Source organism: Heterodontus francisci, chromosome 27, assembly GCF_036365525.1.
Source record: "Heterodontus francisci isolate sHetFra1 chromosome 27, sHetFra1.hap1, whole genome shotgun sequence".
Classification (NCBI taxonomy): Eukaryota; Metazoa; Chordata; class Chondrichthyes; order Heterodontiformes; family Heterodontidae; genus Heterodontus; species Heterodontus francisci.
The window spans coordinates 45,495,376-45,514,082 of record NC_090397.1 but is presented as its reverse complement, the minus strand read 5'-3'; positions in this window follow the sequence as shown (position 1 = coordinate 45,514,082).

The following is an 18,707-nucleotide window of genomic DNA, read 5'->3' as shown; positions in this document are numbered from 1 at the left end:
TTCCCAACCTTGTAACCATGTCTCAGTAATGGCAATTAGATCTAGATCATTTCCCTCTATTCTTGCCACCAGTTATCTATCTTATTACAGATGCTTTGTGCATTCAGATAAAGGAACTTTAATTTAATTTTTTTATCTCTATTCCCTACAATGACCTTATTTGCCAATGTACAATTTTTGTTAAACTCTCTGTCCCTTCCTGTCCCATTCTGTTGGGAGTTACCAACATCATTATCCTGCTCCGATGCCTTGAATACTCCCTTTGAATTTCTAAATTTCCCTTTACACAAACCCTCCCCACTCTGTTATTTTACAGCCCTGTCTACAGCCCTAGTTATGCGATTGGCCAGGACACTGGTTCCAACCTGCAAGTGATTTTTTCCCCCCAAAAAAATATCCTTTATTCATAAAAATCTGTATAAAAAAAAAAATTACAAAAGAGTTCAAAACAGCACCAAGTTGACATTCCAACAAGTGCAAAGGAAATTAGTTTTCTTCAATATAGATGTGAGTTGCCTCACAACCCTTCCATTCCATTTTCCAAGCCATGTACGTTTTACAGCTAAACCATATTCGATGTATACATCCCCTCAGTTCACTTTGGCGGGAGGACCTTACACAATGGTCTTTCCCCATTGAGCCTTTGCGGTGGCTGCCCCAAGCTTTAGTGCGGCCCTCAGCACGTAGTCCTGGACCTTGGAATGTGCCAGTCTGCAACACTCAGTCGTGGACAACTCTTTGCGCTTGAAGACCAGCAAGTTTCAGGCAGACCAAAAAGCATCTTTCACCGAATTGATGGTCCTCCAGCAGCAGTTGATGTTTATCTCGGTGTGCATCCCTCAGAACAGCCCATAGAGCACAGACTCCTGTGTTACAGAGCTGCTTGGGATGAACCTCGACAAATACCACTGCATCTCTTTCCACACCTGCTTTGCAAAGGCACATTCCAGAAGGAGGTGGGCAACAGTCTCTTCCCCACCACTGTCACCTCAAGGGCAGCATGTGGAGGGGGTGAGACTCTGGGCATGCAGGAAGGATCTGTTGGGGAGAGCCCTTCTCACCACCAGCCAAGCTATGTCTTGGTGCTTGTTTGAAAGTTCTGGTGATGAGGCATTCTGCCAAATGACTTTGGCAGTCTGCTCGGGGAACCATCCGACAGGATCCACCATCTCCTTATCTTGTAGGGTTTTGAGGACATTCCGTGCAGACCACTGCCTGATGGATTGGTGGTCAAAGGTGTTTTTCAGTGAAACCTTTTCCACGAAGGATAGGTGGTAGGGCACGGTCCAACTGGATGGAGTGTTCCATGGCAATGTGACCAGACTCATCATTCGTAACACCGGGGACAGATAGAACCTCAGCACGTAGTGACACTTGGTCTTTGCATACTGGGGCTCTCAACACAGCTTGATGCAGCCGCACACGAAAGTGGTCATCAGGATGAGGGCGACATTGGGTATGTTTATCCGCCCCTTTCCAGAGGTTTGAACATCGTGTCCCTCTGGACCCAATTCATTTTGCATCTCCAGATAAAGCGGAAAATGGCTCAAGTGACCGCAGGAGTTGGGTATGGGCCAGACCTTTATTTTAATTATTCATTCATGGGATGTGGGTGTCTCTAGCTCGGCCAACATTTATTGCCCATCCCTAATTGCCCTTAAGAAGGTCGTGGTGAGCTGCCTCCTTGAACTGCTTCAGTCCATGTGGGGTAGGTATACCCACAGTGCTGTTAGGAAGGGAGTTCCAGGATTTTGACCCAGTGACAGTGAAGGAACAGCGATATAGTTCCAAGTCAGAATGGTGTGTGTCTTGGAGGGGAACTTGCAGGTGGTGGTGTTCCTATGCATTTGCTGCCCTTGCCCTTCTAGGTGGTAGAGGTTGCGGGTTTGGAAGGTGCTTTCTATGGAGCCTTGGTGCGTTGCTGCAGTGCATCTTGTAGATTTTTTTAAAATTCGTTCATGGGATGTGGGTGTCGCTGGCTAGGCTAGCACTTATTACCCATCCCTAATTGCCCTTGAACTGAGTGGCTTGCTAGGCCATTTAAGAGGGCAGTTAAGAGTAACCACATTGCTGTGGGTCTGGAGTCACAGGTAGGCCAGACCAGATAAGGATGGTAGATTTCCTTTCCTAAAGGACATTAGTGAACCAGATGGGTTTTTACAACAATTGACAATGGTTTCATGGTCACCATTAGACTAGCTTTTAATTCCAGATTTATTAATTGAATTCAAATTTCACCATCTGCCATGGTGGGATTTGAACCCTTGTTCCCAGAGCATTAGCTGGGGCCTCTGGATTACTAGTCCAGTGACATTACCACTATGCCACCACCTCCCAATGGTACCACTGCTGCCACTGTGTTTCGGTGGTGGATGGAGTGAATGTTTGTGGATGGTGTGCCAATCATGCGGGCTGCTTTGTCCTGGATGATGTCAAGCTTCTTGAGTATTGTTGGAGCTGCACCCATCCAGGCAAGTGGAGAGTATTCCATCACACTCCTGACTTGTACCTTGTAGATATTAGACAAGCTTTGGGGAGTTAGGAGATAGTTAATCGCCGCAGGATTCCTAGCCTCTGACCTGCTCTTGTAGCCATGGTATTTAGAATTAGAACATTACAGCGCAGTACAGGCCCTTCAGCCCTCGATGTTGCGCCGACCTGTGAAACCATCTGACCTACACTATTCCATTTTCATCCATATGTCTATCCAATGACCACTTAAATGCCCTTAAAGTTGGCGAATCTACTACTGCTGCAGGCAGGGCGTTCCACGCCCTTACTACTCTCTGAGTAAAGAAACTACCTCTCACATCTGTCCTATATCTATCACCCCTCAACTTGAAGCTATGTCCCCTCGTGTTTGCCATCACCATCCGAGGAAAAAGACGCTCACTATCCACCCTATCTAACCCTCTGATTATCTTATATGTCTCTAATAAGTCACCTCTCCTCCTCCTTCTCTCCAACGAAAACAACCTCAAGTCCCTCAGCCTTTCCTCGGAAGACCTTCCCTCCATACCAGGCAACATCCTAGTAAATCTCCTCTGCACCCTTTCCATAGCTTCCACATCCTTCCTATAATGCGGTGACCAGAACTGCACGCAATACTCCAGGTGCGGTCTCACCAGAGTTTTGTACAGCTGCAGCATGACCTCGTGGCTCCGAAACTCGATCCCCCTACTAATAAAAGCTAACACACCATATGCCTTCTTAACAGCCCTATTAACCTGGGTAGCAACTTTCAGGGATTTATGCACCTGGACACCAAGATCTCTCTGTTCATCTACACTACCAAGAATCTTCCCATTAGCCCAGTACTCTGCATTCCTGTTACCCCTTCCAAAGTGAATCACCTCACACCTTTCCGCATTAAACTCCATTTGCCATCTCTCAGCCCAGCTCTGCAGCCTATCTATGTCCCTCTGTACCCTACAACATCCTTCGGCACTATCCACAACTCCACCGACCTTAGTGTCATCTGCAAATTTACTAACCCACCCTTCTACACCCTCTTCCAGGTCATTTATAAAAATGACAAATATCAGTGGCCCCAAAACAGATCCTTGCGGTACACCACTAGTAACTAAACTCCAGGATGAACATTTGCCATCAACCACCACCCTCTGTCTTCTTTCAGCTAGCCAATTTCTGATCCAAAGCTCTAAATCACCTTCAACCCCATACTTCCATATTTTCTGCAATAGCCTACCGTGGGGAACCTTATCAAACGCCTTACTGAAATCCATATACACCACATCCACTGCTTTACCCTCATCCACCTGTTTGGTCACCTTCTCGAAAAACTCAATAAGGTTTGTGAGGCACGACCTACCCGTCACAAAACCCTGCTGACTATCTCTAATGAACTTATTCTTTTCAAGATGATTATAAATCCTGTCTCTTATAACCTTTTCCAACATTTTACCCACAACCGAAGTAAGGCTCACAGGTCTATAATTACCAGGGCTGTCTCTACTCCCCTTCTTGAACAAGGGGACAACATTTGCTATCCTCCAGTCTTCCGGCACTATTCCTGTCGACAATGACGACATAAAGATCAAGGACAAAGGCTCTGCAATCTCCTCCCTAGCTTCCCAGAGAATCCTAGGATAAATCCCATCTGGCCCAGGGGACTTATCTATTTTCACACTTTCCAAAATTGATAACACCTCCTCCTTGTGAACCTCAATCCCATCTAGCCTAGTAGCCTCAATCTCAGTATTCTCCTCGACAACATTTTCTTTCTCTACTGTAAATACTGACGCAAAATATTCATTTAACACTTCCCCTATCTCCTCTGATTCCACACACAACTTCCCACTACAATCCTTGATTGGCCCGAATCTAACTCTAGTCATTCTTTTATTCCTGATATACCTATAGAAAGCCTTAGGGTTTTCTCTGATCCTATCCGCCAATGACTTCTCGTGTCCTCTCCTTGCTCTTCTTAGCTCTCCCTTTAGATCCTTCCTGGCTAGCTTGTAACTCTCAAGCGCCCTAACTGAGCCTTCACGTCTCATTCTAACATAAGCCTTCTTCTTCCTCTTGACAAGCGCTTCAACTTCTTTAGTAAACCACGGCTCCCTCGCTCGACAACTTCCTCCCTGCCTCACAGGTACATACTTATCAAGGAAACACAGTAGCTGCTCCTTGAATAAGCTCCACATTTCGATTGTTCCCATCCCCTGCAGTTTCCTTCCCCATCCTACGCATCCTAAATCTTGCCTAACCGCATCATAATTTCCTTTCCCCCAGCTATAATTTTTGCCCTGCGGTATATACCTGTCCCTTCCCATCGCTAAGGTAAACCTAACCGAATTGTGATCACTATCACCAAAGTGCTCACCTACATCTAAATCTAACACCTGGCCGGGTTCATTTCCCAGTACCAAATCCAATATGGCATCGCCCCTGGTTGGCCTGTCTACATACTGTGTCAGAAAACCTTCCTGCACACACTGGACAAAAACTGACCCATCTAAAGTACATTTATATGGCTACTCCAGTTCAGTTTCTGGTCAATGGTAGTCCCTAGGATGTTGATGCTGGGGGATTCAACAATGGTAATGCCATTGAATGTCAAGGGGAGATGGTTAGATTCTCTCTTGTGGCAGATGGTCAGCCTGGCACACTTGTGTGACGCAAATGTTACCTGCCACTTATCAGCCCAAGCCTGGATATTGTCCAGGTCTTGCTGCATTCCTACATGGACTTTTTCAGTATCTAAGGGGTCGTGAATGGTGCTGAACATTGTGCAATCATCAGTGTATATCCCCACTTCTGACCTTATGATGGAAGGAAGGTCGTTGATGAAGCAGCTGAAGATAGTTGGGCCTAGGACACTACCCTGAGGAACTCCTGCAGTGATGTGCTGGAGCTCAGATGATTGCCCTCCAACAACCACAACCATCTTCCTTTGCGTTAGGTATGACTCCAACCAGCAGAGAGTTTTCTCCCTGATTCCCATTGTTATGACGGACCACTCCTGTATAAAAATATATGATTCTGATTGTGGTGGGACCAACGCACTATTAATTCAATCCCGTCGTTCCACAGATTGGCTAACATATCATTTAAAACTTTCCAAATTAAAGAAGGACCCACCAAATTGTATGAACCCCCCGAATGAGGCTAACCAAACCAGGTGCCTTAAATCAAAAAATTAACACTATGAACATTTAAAAATAAAAGAATTAGAGTCCTTGCAAATTTACAGTCCAATGTTGTTCAAAATCCCCGCAGGATATTGTTCGAAGTCCAGCGAATTTCAACAGTTAACAACTTGCATACACTTTCGATAGAATCAATCTGACTTTAGAGTTTTTGAGCGATAAAAGATTGTCACAGTCTCACTTCCCTTTCTTCAATTTAAATTACCAGAGATCTCTGTCTTGGCTTGACTTTTTAGAATTTCAAGAGATAATAGTTAAACAGACAAAAATCCTATTTCCTTCAGTTTAAATGATTGCGAGCTCTTTTACAGCGCTGACACCACAGCTGTCTGTGGCTTCTGTCTGTGTTCTGTTCGGACAAACTGTCTTCAACTGCCATTTCCAAACTGAATTGTAACAAATGTATTGCATCAGGCTCACTCCCAGTGGCTGCTCCCATGGTATCGAGAATGCACCCTTTGAATTGCAGTCTCCAAATGGCTGTTTCTAAGGCAACGAAAATGCACCTTCCTATAACTCCTAAGGCTTGCCGGCTCTTAAAACAATATTGATCCCTTGCAAGCCTTAAAGGCCAACAGCGTATTCCGATTAAAAACTACAGGACCATGACACCTCTGCCCCTAGTGGAATGAAACAACATTCCTGAAATGCGTTTCATTACAATGGGTAAAAAAACACAAATGGAAAAAAACGCTATCACATTTTTTTCCACGCATTTACAGATATACACATTTCAAAAAAAATGTTTAGACTACAGCAACAAGTTCCAACAGAAGATTTCGGCTTTAAATTTTCAAAAGGTTGTTCCAATTAACCCATTTCAAATTTACAAGCATAGTCTTCCAATTGTTTCATGTTTTCCTTCCAAGTTGTCCCTATTGTCCATCACCTCAGCCAGGTGAACTGCACCGCTAGGAGCACTGACCACTACTGGGTTCACTATTCTCTGAGAAGTTTCTTGAGTACCCCTTAACCTATGTAGCATCACTTGACACTGGAAAACCCTGTCCGGTGTAACAGAAGCTGATTTATTCTTACCCTGAGTGTCAAATGAATTTGACAGTATCCTTCCAACACATCTGTCTCTTTAAGACACATTGTGTTGCCCACTCTGTCCATACAGTTCTTTAAATGAGAATTTGGGTAAGAGTCTGCCTTCTTTACCACAGTGACTTTTCTAGAGTCTATGCAAGTTTGAGCCGTCCCACCAGAATTAGTCATCAAGACCATCTGTGAATTCCAGCTGTCCTGACTAAGTTCATCTAAGCTACCCTTCAGCATGCATTGCACTTCTGCTTCCACTTGGGCCTGTCTGCTTGGACCTAAGCGACAAGGATGTTGTTTTAAAGGAATGGCTCCCCCTATACCCACATCATGTGTGGCTAAGGTTGTACATCCTGGCTTATCCCTACAAACTTTTTGAAACATTGTGAAAACCCTGGTTAGGACTTCACGCTGTTCTGCCTCTAAGTGTAAAAGCCTATTGTTTAATTTTCCTAGCCATTCTGCATTCGCTGATTGGATAGTTGGAGGTTCAATCTGAGAATTTCCTAGGCTTGATTCTGCCTCATCCTCACTATCCTTTTCCTTCTCCACTGTCCTGATTACCTGACATACCTCCTGCACTGGCTTATCTTCCTCCCTGCGGTAATATGGTTTGAGCAAATTAATGTGACTCAACCGGTTCTTCATTCGGTGATCAGGGATGTCAATCAAGTAATCTACCTTACCCACTCTTTTGATCACTCTACATGGGCCACTGAACCATGCTTTCACTGGTTCTCCCTGTGATGGTAACAACACTAATACTTCATCCCCTGGTTTTATGGTAGGTTGTGGTTTTCCCACCATTTGACAGGTGTGGCATGCCCTACAAAATTGTCTCTCATCCTTTTAAAGGCCTGGGCAGTAATAATGTTTGCTTATGTGTGATTTGGTCTTCTGAATTCCCCTATGATCTGAAAAGGGAATGTTGTGTGCTAACCTTAATAATCCTTGGCGATATTTAGGTGGTACCAACAACTGTCCAATCTTCGTCAGTTGGTCTATGAGGCGATCTCCATTTTCTCCTCAAAACCCCGTTTGCCATATAATAGCCTTTACAGAACTCCTTTCACCTCAGCTTCTGACAGAGCCATCTGTGCTATTTGGTAGATCTCTGGATCAGCTTGCTGTGCTGCAATGATAGACGATCTGTTAAACATCTCATTTGGATTATCTAAATCCCCGAATAAGATGCCTGATTATCTATTTGTGGTGCCACTTTTACCTCCAACAATGGATCCTGTTTAGCCATTGCTTGGGTAACTACACATGCAAAAAATATTCCCGGGACTTGCTCCTGTAATTGCTCTGTTTCCTTAATTTCACATGGTTCCTCTGTAACCATAGCAGAAACTGATATTTTTGATCCTGCCAAATCATTTCCTAGGAGTAGATCAATTCCCTTTACTGGTAAACTGGGAACAACACCTACAGTTACTACCCCAGTTATTAAGTCACTCTCTAGGTGTGCTTTATACAAAGGTATGGGTATACACACCCCGCCAATTACATTAACTAAAACTTTATCGTTCAAGGCGCTCTCTGGTGGAAACCTCATATCCTTCCCCAGCAAGAGTGTTTGGGTCGCTCCTGCATCCCTGAGTGTAATGATAGATTTTCCTGCTTCACTTACAGGATACAGAGTTACTCTCCCCCTTTGACAAAAAAATCATTGTAACTCTCAGGTATTTTATTCTTAACCTCTACACTCCTCTTAGCTTTAGTATCTTGCTTCACATTCACAGCTGTCGTTAAAGCTATAGCCTGGTCTGCTATAATCTCAGTCAGAGTCTTTTCCTCTGCACTAACTTTGTGTACCCCAACAAGTCCTATCTGTTTACCTTGCAATTTCCAGCACTTTGAACGAAGATGACCTGTTTTGTTGCAATGATAACACTTTGGCTTGTGAACCTCACTTCTATCCTCAGTACCTTCCTTTCTGACCCGAGGCATTCCCAGCTGTTTCTTCTTGTCCCTGGCTACTTTGCCTTCCTTTCACTCTCCCACTTTCTATCCTTCTTGGGTTTATGGGGGTGACAGACAAAATAGGTTGGCTTATTCACAAGCTCAAAATCATCAGCAATCTCTGCTGCTTGTCTAGCTTTCAAAACTTTCAGGTTATTGATCAGTCCTCACTCCTGAAGGAATGAAATTTTTAAACTCTTCTAAGAGAATTAATTCTCAAAGGTTCTCATATGTGGTTTCTATCTTTAATGTCCGTATCCAACGGTCAAAATTCATTTGCTTCACCCTCTCAAATTCTAAATATGTCTGCCCAGTCCATCTCCGTAAGTTCCTAAACTTCTGACGGTAAGCTTCAGGGACTAACTCATACGCAGAGAGAATAGCCATTTTTGCCATCTCATAATCTGCAGAAGCCTCTTCAGAAAGCATGGCATAAGCTTCATGAGCTCTGCCTACTAGCCTGCCCTGCATGAGCAATGTCCAGCTTTCTTTCGGCCATTTCATCTGTTTGGCTATTTTTTCAAAAGATATGAAAAATGCCTCTACATCCCTTTCCTTGAACTTAGGAAGAGCCTATATAAATTTAAACAACTTCTCGCTGGGTCCTGATCTAAATTCAGATTCTTCCTGACCCGAATTTTCCCTGGATTTAAGACTACCCCTTTGTCTTAGTTCCATCTCTTTTAGCCTAAATTCCCTCTCTTCTCTTTCACTTTCTGTCCAAAATGCTCTCTCTTTCTCCCTTTCCTCCAATTCAAGTTTTCTTAATTCTTTTTCTGTCTCAAGCTTTTCATTTCTAACTCCTGCTGAAGCTCTAGTTTTTTCATTTCAAACTGAATCCTAGCCAATTCCACTGCGTCAGTCTTGGACTTATTACCTTCATGTCTCTCATATTCCCTTTCTTGTTCCTCGTATTGCCCTTCATCTGTATTATCCTCCTCATCATCTTCTACTAATTCCAGATGTTAGGCAATGATCTCTGCTTTTTTGGCACCTGATTTCAATTCCTACCCCAATTTTGCTGCCAATTCTTTTAAGTTGTTCTTAGCTAAAGTTATCAAGTCACTCAGGGAAACATTCTGCTTTCCCAAAAACTCTGCTACAACCACTAATGCCATAACAATGGTATAGACTGTACCTTATTATACAAGAGACCTGGTTCTTTAATTTCTTTGTAATTGGTGTCAGATTTAGATCCTAACAATCAAGTTTCCAATTGATAAGATGCCAGACTCGAGAGCAATTAATCTGATGCCAAACGCAAGACCCCAATTTAAATATATTATCTCAGAGACAAGTAATTACTATGATTCCAAATGTGAGCCCTCCAAATTAGTCTGATTCTAATCCCAGATGCGAGCCACCGAATTAAATATGATTCAACTGTGAGGGAACCCCCAAGTTAAGATGTAATTCAAATCCACAGATGAGAAACCCAATTAATATGTGATTCAAATCTTGAGTGAGCCCCCAATTAATACGTTATTCAAATCCCGGACGCGCCCCCAATAAATATGTTACGACCGACCACTCCTGTCAAAGCCCTCAGTCAAAATATACAATTCTGATTGTGGTGGGACCAACACACTGTTAATTTAATCCCGTCGTTCCACAGATTGGCTAAAATAGCATTTAAAATTTTCCAAATTAAAGAAAGACCCACCAAATTGTACCATCTATTAACCCCCCCCCCCCCCCAATGAGGCCAACTCGGTCAGTCGTGGTGCTACCGAGCCACTCTTGGTGATGGACATTGAAGTCCCCCACCCAGAGTACATTCTGCACCCTTGCCACCCTCAGTGCTTCCTCCAAGTGGTGTTCAACATAGAACATAGAACATACAGCACAGAACAGGCCCTTCGGCCCACAATGTTGTGCCGATCCTTTGTCCTCTGTCAAGGACAATTTAATCTATACCCCATCATTCTCCTTTATCCATATACCTATCCAAAAGCCTTTTGAAAGTCCCTAAAGTTTCTGACTCAACAACTTCCCCGGGCAAGGCATTCCATGCCTCGACCACTCTCTGGGTAAAGAACCTTCCCCTGACATCCCCCTTATATCTCCCACCCTTCACCTTAAATTTATGACCCCTTGTAACGCTTTGCTCCACCCGGGGAAAAAGTTTCTGACTGTCTACCCTATCTATTCCCCTGATCATCTTATAAACCTCTATCATGTCACCCCTCATCCTTCTCCTTTCTAATGAGAAGAGGCCTAGAATGTTCAGCCTTTCCTCGTAAGACTTATTCTCCATTCCAGGCAACATCCTGGTAAATCTCCTCTGCACCCTCTCCAAGGCTTCCACATCCTTCCTAAAATGAGGCGACCAGAACTGCACACAGTACTCCAAATGAGGCCTTACCAAGGTCCTGTACAGCTGCATCATCACCTCACGGCTCTTAAATTCAATCCCTCTGCTAATGAACGCTAACACCCCATATGCCTTCTTCACAGCCCTATCCACTTGAGTTGCAACTTTCAATGATCTATGCACATAGATCCCAAGGTCTCTCTGCTCCTCCACATGCCCAAGAACCCTACCGTTAACCCAGTATTTTGCATTCATGTTTGTCCTTCCAAAATGGACGACCTCACACTTTTCAGGGTTAAACTCCATCTGCCACTTTTCAGCCCAGCACTGCAACCTATCCAAGTCCCTTTGCAGACGACAATAGCCCTCCTCGGTATCCACAACTCCACCAACCTTTGTATCATCTGCAAATTTACTGACCCACCCTTCGACTTCCTCATCCAAGTCGTTAATAAAAATCACAAACAGGAGAGGACCCAGAACTGATCCCTGCGGCACGCCACTGGTAACTGGGCTCCAGGCTGAGTATTTACCATCTAAGACCACTCTCTGCCTTCTATCAGTTAGCCAATTCTTAATCCAACTGGCCACATTCCCCACTATCCCATGCCTCCTGACTTTCTCCATAAGTCTACCATGGGGGACCTTATCAAATGCCTTACTAAAATCCATGTACACCACATCCACTGGTTTACCCTCATCCACTTGCTTGGTCACCTGCTCAAAGAATTCAATCAGGCTTGTGAGGCAAGACCTACCCCTCACATGGAAGAGGGAAACTGAGGGAAGGTAGTAGGTAAACAGCCACACACAGCAACAACGTGAGCGCCTCGCCCCTGATGACCAGGTTCTTGCCCACAATGGAGAGAGATCGCTGCTCCCACATGCTCAGTTTATGGTGTACCCTGGCAACTTGCTCCTTCCAGGTTTTGGCGCATGCCCCGGCCCTTCCGAACCATATCCCCAGCACCTTCAGGTAGTCTGACCTGACAGTGAAGGGGTCAAAGGATCAGTTGGCCCAGTTCCCAAAGAACATGGCCTCACTCTTGCCGTGGTTGACTTTGGCGTCCGAGGCCAGATTGAACTGGTCACAGGTGCTCATCAATCTGCGAATGGACAGTGGATCCGAGCAGAAGATGGCAACATCGTCCATGTACAGGGAAGCTTTGACCTGAGTGCCTCCACTGCCTGGGATTGTCACTCCTCTAATGCCTGCATCCTTCCTAATGGACTCAGCAAAAGGTTCTATACAGCAAACAAACAAGGCAGGGGAGAGAGGAAAGCCCTGTCTGACTCCAGATTGGATGGGGAAACTTTCTGGTTCCCACCCATTTATTGAGACTGCGCTACTGATGTTTGTGTAGAGCAGTTTGAGCCAATTGCGGATTCCCTCCCCAAACCCCATTTTGGAAAGCATATCCATCATGTATGTGTGCGATATCCAGTCAAAAGCCTTCTCCTGGTCCAAGTTGATGAGGCGGGTGTCCACCCTCCTGTCCCGTACATAAGCGATCGTATCCCTGAGTACGCAAGACTATCAGAGATCTTCCTGCCTGATAAAGTATAGGTCTGGTCAGGGTGAATCACCAACTCCAGAGCAGACTTGACCTGACTGGCGATGACTTTGGACAGAATCTTGTAGTCAACATTAAGCAGTGAGATGGGCCACCAATTTCTGATTTCCGCCCTCTCCCCCTTCCGCTTGTAGATGAGGGTGATGATGCCTTTCCTTATGGATTCTGACATGCTGCCGGCCAGAAGTATACTCTCGTATACTTCCAACAGGTCTGGGCCGACCCAGTCCCACAGAGCCGAATACAACTCAACCAGTAAGCCATTGCTTCCAGGAGTTTTATTCGTCTAGGAGGACCTAACGGCCTTTGTCAGCTTATACAGAATTAGCAGTTTGTCCAGTCTCTCCCGCATGCTGTCATCTAAGACCGCTGTGATAGATGACAGGACGGACTGGGAAGCCATGCTGTCCGTGAGCTTCACGTCGTACAGCTCAGCATAAAATGATTTGCTAATCCTTAGTATGTCGGACTGCGAAGACTTTACCGAGCGATCCTCTTTCTTCAGGCTACTGATCACAGAGCTCTCTGTGTGTACCTTTTGGAAGGAGAAACGCGAGCACATCTCATCCTGCTCAATGAAGCGGACTCTGGACCAGAAGATGATCTTGGAGGCCTCCGTGGCAAAGAGCGAGGCCTGCTAGCTCTTAACCTCTTGGAGATCCTTCTTGACCTCGACCTCCATCGACTGCAACCGGAGCAGATTTTGCATTCTTTTCTGGAGTCGGGACATTTCCCTCTGTCACTCTCTCACCCTCTGAACACCTTGGAAGATAAAGAACCTCTTGATGTTCTCCTTGATCGCCCCCCACCAGTGCACCGGAGACTCAAAGAGGGGTTTCACGGTTCTCCAACCTTTGTAATCTCTTTTGAGTTCCTCAACGTTCTCTGGGGTTAGCAGTGTAATATTGAGCTTCCATGTTCTCCTGCCAACCCGCTGGTCATCCTGTAAGTGTCAGTCGGCCAGTAAGAGGCAGTGGTCAGAGAAGAACACCGGCTTGACGTCGGTGGATCTGACTGTGAAAGCACGGGACGCAAACAGGAAGTCAATCCTGGAACAGGCAGACCCGTCCGGTCTTGACTATGTGTATCTACGCTGCGCTCCTTCTTCAGGTTTGAGGAAGACGTCAAGCAGCTTGAAATCTTTTACTGTTTCCATTAGAATTCTGGACATAGCGTCCAGGTTGCTGTTGTCCCTGCCGGATCATCCAGCTGTGTTAATGATGCAGTTGAAATCACCGGCTAGAATGACAGGTCTGAATGTTGCCAGCAGCAGTGGGAGCTGCTGGAAAACAGACAGCCGCTCGCTGCATTGAACCAGGGCGTACATGTTGATCAACTGGAGCGGGGCATTACATCTGCTACGAGGAGGCGACCGCCCACCACTCCTTAACTTCAGAGATGAAGAAGTTACCTCCCCGCAGCAGAATACCCAGCCTGGAGGAATGGGAATCATTACCCCCTGACCAGATTGATGGCCTGTGGGACCACCACTGCGACCATTGCCTGTAGGTGCTGAGGTGTGGTATTCCACACTCCTGCAGGAACGGTCAGCTTTGACCTTGGCAAGGTAGTCCAAGGTCGAAACACATCGCGTAGTGGATATAACGCTACACATATTAATCGAAGCAATCTTTAACTCATTTTAAAGTTGGGTGTTGCTTCCCACACCAGGTGTCCTTGCTAGTCCCAGTCCTTCGATATGTTCCTGCATACCCATAGTGTGCGCAAGCTGTCTCACATTTGTTGGGCTCAGAAACCCCTCCTGGTTACTCATGGGGGGTTTGTTCCGCTGGGGTAACATCGGTTGGTGGGGGGGGGGGGGGGGGGGTCTTGAAGGCAGCAAGATTTGGGCTGTCCTCTGCTGTTTGTGTCTTTCCCGTCTCTTCCTCCTCGAAAACATCACTGATCCGGCTTCCCAGAGCTGGAGTGCGCCAGACGCTTCGTTGCTCTCGGTGTCCCGGAGCTGGGATGCGCTGGGCATGTCGCTAGTTTCGGCGCTTTGGGTTTGGGGGGCGCTGGGCCCATCACAGCTTCCAGTGCCCCGGAGCTGGGGGGCTTTATCTTCCAGCTCCTTTGAGTTCTGCCGCTTCTTTTTCAGGTGCCATCGTTCTGGCCCTTCCTCGTCCAATGAGGAGGAGCTGCTGTAGTATGTCTTAGATGGTAGCCTCCTCTTGCCACTGGTTTGGGTGGTGGCCTGTTCCTTTTTTGGAGGTTTTTTTGTGGTTTTCCTTTGTACTACTTGCTACTGACCAGTTTATCCATCTGCTGCCTCCTCCAAATTGATTCTGTCTGTAGAGGGGTTTTCAGGCACAGGGTAGGTGTTGGATTGCTGGGTGCAGCTGCTTCCCCTTTCTCCTCCTTCTCAGGTAGACTTTCCGCGCTGTGGAGAGGGTTGCTTGTCTCCTTTCCAGCACCAGACGCGTTCACGGTTCCTTCTCCTGGTTTTTCCTGGAACTTGCCGCCAGAGCGTAACTGAGGCAGCGTTTGGGGCAGGTTTTGCAGAGGTGGCCTGGCTCACTGCACAGGATGTAGCACTTACTCTGTTTACAGTCCTTGGTCTGATGGCCTTCCTTCTTGCAGTCCTTGCAGACGATTGTGCTGCAGTTAGCTGCCACGTGACCAGATTTGCCACAGGTGCAACAAACTCTGGGCTGCCCTGCATTTACCAAGAAGCCTCGACTTCCCCCCCCCGATAGCGAATCTGGAGCGGGGGGGGGGGGGGGGGGGGGGATGATGGCTCTGTTGGCATCGACCTTCAAGGTCACCTTGACTTGCTGCTTGCTGGTCCGAATCCCAAATGGGTCCTTGACATCAGTGCTGCTGCCGGCCACCTCGACGTACCTGGTGAGGAAGATGAGTACATCTACGACAGGAACATGGGGGTTATAGAGGTGAATTATCACCACCCGGTCATGTTGTGACAACAGTGTGAAGAGCAGCTCCACTGTGAGGATGGACAGCAGCGCCTGGTTTCCCTTCTCCTTGAACACCTTCAGGAACTTGATGCATCCACCACATTCTTGAAAGTCACGTCGAAATACCCACTGCTGGAGACGTCCTGTAGGCAGAAGATGTCCGCAGCATGGAATCCACAGCAAACAATAAGGATTTTCCTAATGACGAAGGTACGGTCAACTGGTGCATCTCCTTCATTATCCTTCACCACCTCCCGGACAGTATTTTACTCTCCCTGGCCTGAAACTTTAGAATTGGTTACAGCCATTTTACTCAAAAACCTACCTGGAACAGGATCAAAGGCCACCAATCATGGTTCCTCCCCTGCCCAGTTCAAGTGAAGCCCATCCCAACAGAATAGCTCCCTCTTCCTTGAGTACTGATGTCAGTGCCCCAAGAATTTAAACCCCCTTCTTCCCATACCACACTTTTGAGCCACACGTTTAGTTCTCTAATCTGTTTGACCCTGTGCCAATTTGCATGTGGCTCAAGTAACAATCTGTAGATGATCACATTTGATGTTCTGCGTTTTAGTTTGGACCCTAACTCCTCAAAGCACAACATCATTTCTGGTTCTACATATGTCATTGGTTCCCACATGGAAGATGACAACTGGATCCTCCCTTTCCCACTTCAGGTTCCTCTCTAGCCACGAGGAGATGTCATTAATCCTGGCACCAGGCAGGCAACACAGCCGTCGGAGCTCCTGGTCGCGGCTGCAGAGAACAGTATCTATCCCCCTGACTATACTCTTATTACTACCACATTCCTCTTCACTGCCCCCACTGGAATGGCATCTGTCACCATGGTGCCATGGTCAGTCCACTCATCCACCTTGCATTCCTTCTATTCATCCACTCAGATAGCAAGGACATCGTATCTTTTGGACAAGGTCAGGGGCTCCATCACTACATGCTGATTCCCCCTACCTGCCTCACTTGCAGTCACACCCTCCTTTCCCTGACCATCTCGAATGTTCTCCCTACTCTAAGGGGCGTGACTCCCTCCTGGAGCAAAGTCCTCGTTATGCCCATCTTTTTGTGGATTATGTTGAACATTCCTTGTTCCAATTCTACTTAGGCCCCCTCCCCCACGTCTTTTTCCTTACTTCACCATGGGCAGCACAGTGGTTAGCACCGCAGCCTCACAGCTCCAGCAACCCGGGTTCGATTCTGGGTACTGCCTGTGTGGAGTTTGCAAGTTCTCCCTGTGTCTGTGTGGGTTTCCTCCGGGTGCTGTGGTTTCCTCCCACATGCCAAAAGACTTGCAGGTTGATAGGTAAATTGGCCATTATAAATTGCCCCCAGTATAGGTAGGTGGTAGGAAAATATAGGCACAGGTGTGGATGTGGTAGGAATATAGGATTAGTATAAATGGGTGGTGGATGGTCGGCACAGACTCAGTGGGCCGAAGGGCCTGTTTCAGTGCTGTATCTCTAAACTAAACACCTCCCTCATTGATGACTGTATTGGTTGTCACTTTCTGCTCTTGCCCCAAACAGGAAAACATCTTCAAATTTGTTTCCAGTTTCCACCCTTCTCTCACCTTTGCATGGTGTTTTTCTGACACTTCCCTTCCTCGATTTCTCTGTCTCCATCTCTGGGGCTCGGCTGCCTACTTATGTTCATTATAAGCCCATCGACTCCCACTGCTACCTTGACTGCATTTCCTCACACCCTGTTTCCTGTAAGGACTCCATCCCATTCTCCCAGTTTCTCCATCTCCGACACATCTGTTCTGCTGCAACCTTCCACAACAGCGCTTCTGACATGTCTTCCTTTTTCCTCAACCACGGATCCCCCCCCAACTGCGGTTAACAGGGTCCTCAACTATGTACGACACATTTCCTGCACTTCTGCCCTCACCCCTTCCCAGAACCGTGACAGGGCTCCCTTTGTCCTCATTTTCACCCACCAGCCTCCACAGCCAAAGGATTTACCCTACTCCATTTCTGCCATCTCCAGCAGGACGCCACCACCAAACAGATCTTCTCTTCCCCCCCATGTCAGCATTCCAAAGGGATCGTTCCCTCTGTGACACCCTGGTCCACTCCTCCATCAATCCAGACACCTCGTCCCCTTCACATGCAATCGCTGGAGGTGTAATACCTGCCCTTTTACCTCCTCTCTCCTCACCATCCAAGACTCCAAACACTCCTTCCAGGTGAAGCAGCGATTTACCTGCACTTCCTTCAATTTAGAATACTATATTTGCTGCTCACAACGTGGTCGCCTCTATATTGGGGAGACCTAACGCAGATTAGGTAACCACTTTGCGGAACACCTCTGCTCAGTCCAAATGCATAACCCCGAGCTGCCAGTTGCTTGCCATTTCAACAACCACCACCACCCCGGTTTTATGCCAGCAGTTCTGTCTTTGGCCTGCTCCAGCGAACATCAATGCAAGCTCAAGGAGTAGCACCTAATCTTTCACTTAGGCACTCTACAGGCTTGCAGACTGAATATTGAATTCAATAACTTCAGAGCATGACTGGCCTTTTTAAAAATATATTCTGCATTTTTTATTTTATTTTTTAACCACGTGCCTGTTTTTCATGTAGACAGAGCTACTCATTATTCTGCTATTCACACACTCTCTGGATTAATGCTTTGTCTTTCACCACAAGTATTAACACACTCTTTGCTTTTGTCCCAGGCCAGCTTTGTTATTTAATCTCTCCTGGCCTTCATGCTCTCACCCACCTTCCCTTTTGTTCTCTTCCTCAGTACCCTTCACTTGCTTAAAACCTAAATTCTTTTCTAGCCTTTGCCAGTTCTGATGAAAGGTCACAGACCTGAAACGTTAACTCTGCTTCTCTCTCCCCAAGTTTTTCCAATGGTATGTAGTATCCAGATTCCACTGTAACCAACCAATGAAATAGTTTTTTTTTGTCTGTTTTCCAGCAATGCAGTGTCAGATACTCTGTTCTTGGTGCAATGGCTTTCGAACTCTGTGGAGCTGAACCATTACCTGCCATGTGTGATCTAACAAAACATTGCAGCTTATAGAAGACCATCGGCATACAGAATCTGGCTTCCAAATTCTTTCACTCGATATACTGTAGCAATGGTTGTAGCCATTCATTTGCTCAGGCATCCTCACTTGTTTGTGAATACTTGAGACTGCTTCTCTCAAAACCACACCACAAGCTCTCCATCATCTACCAGTGAGTTGAGCCTTGAG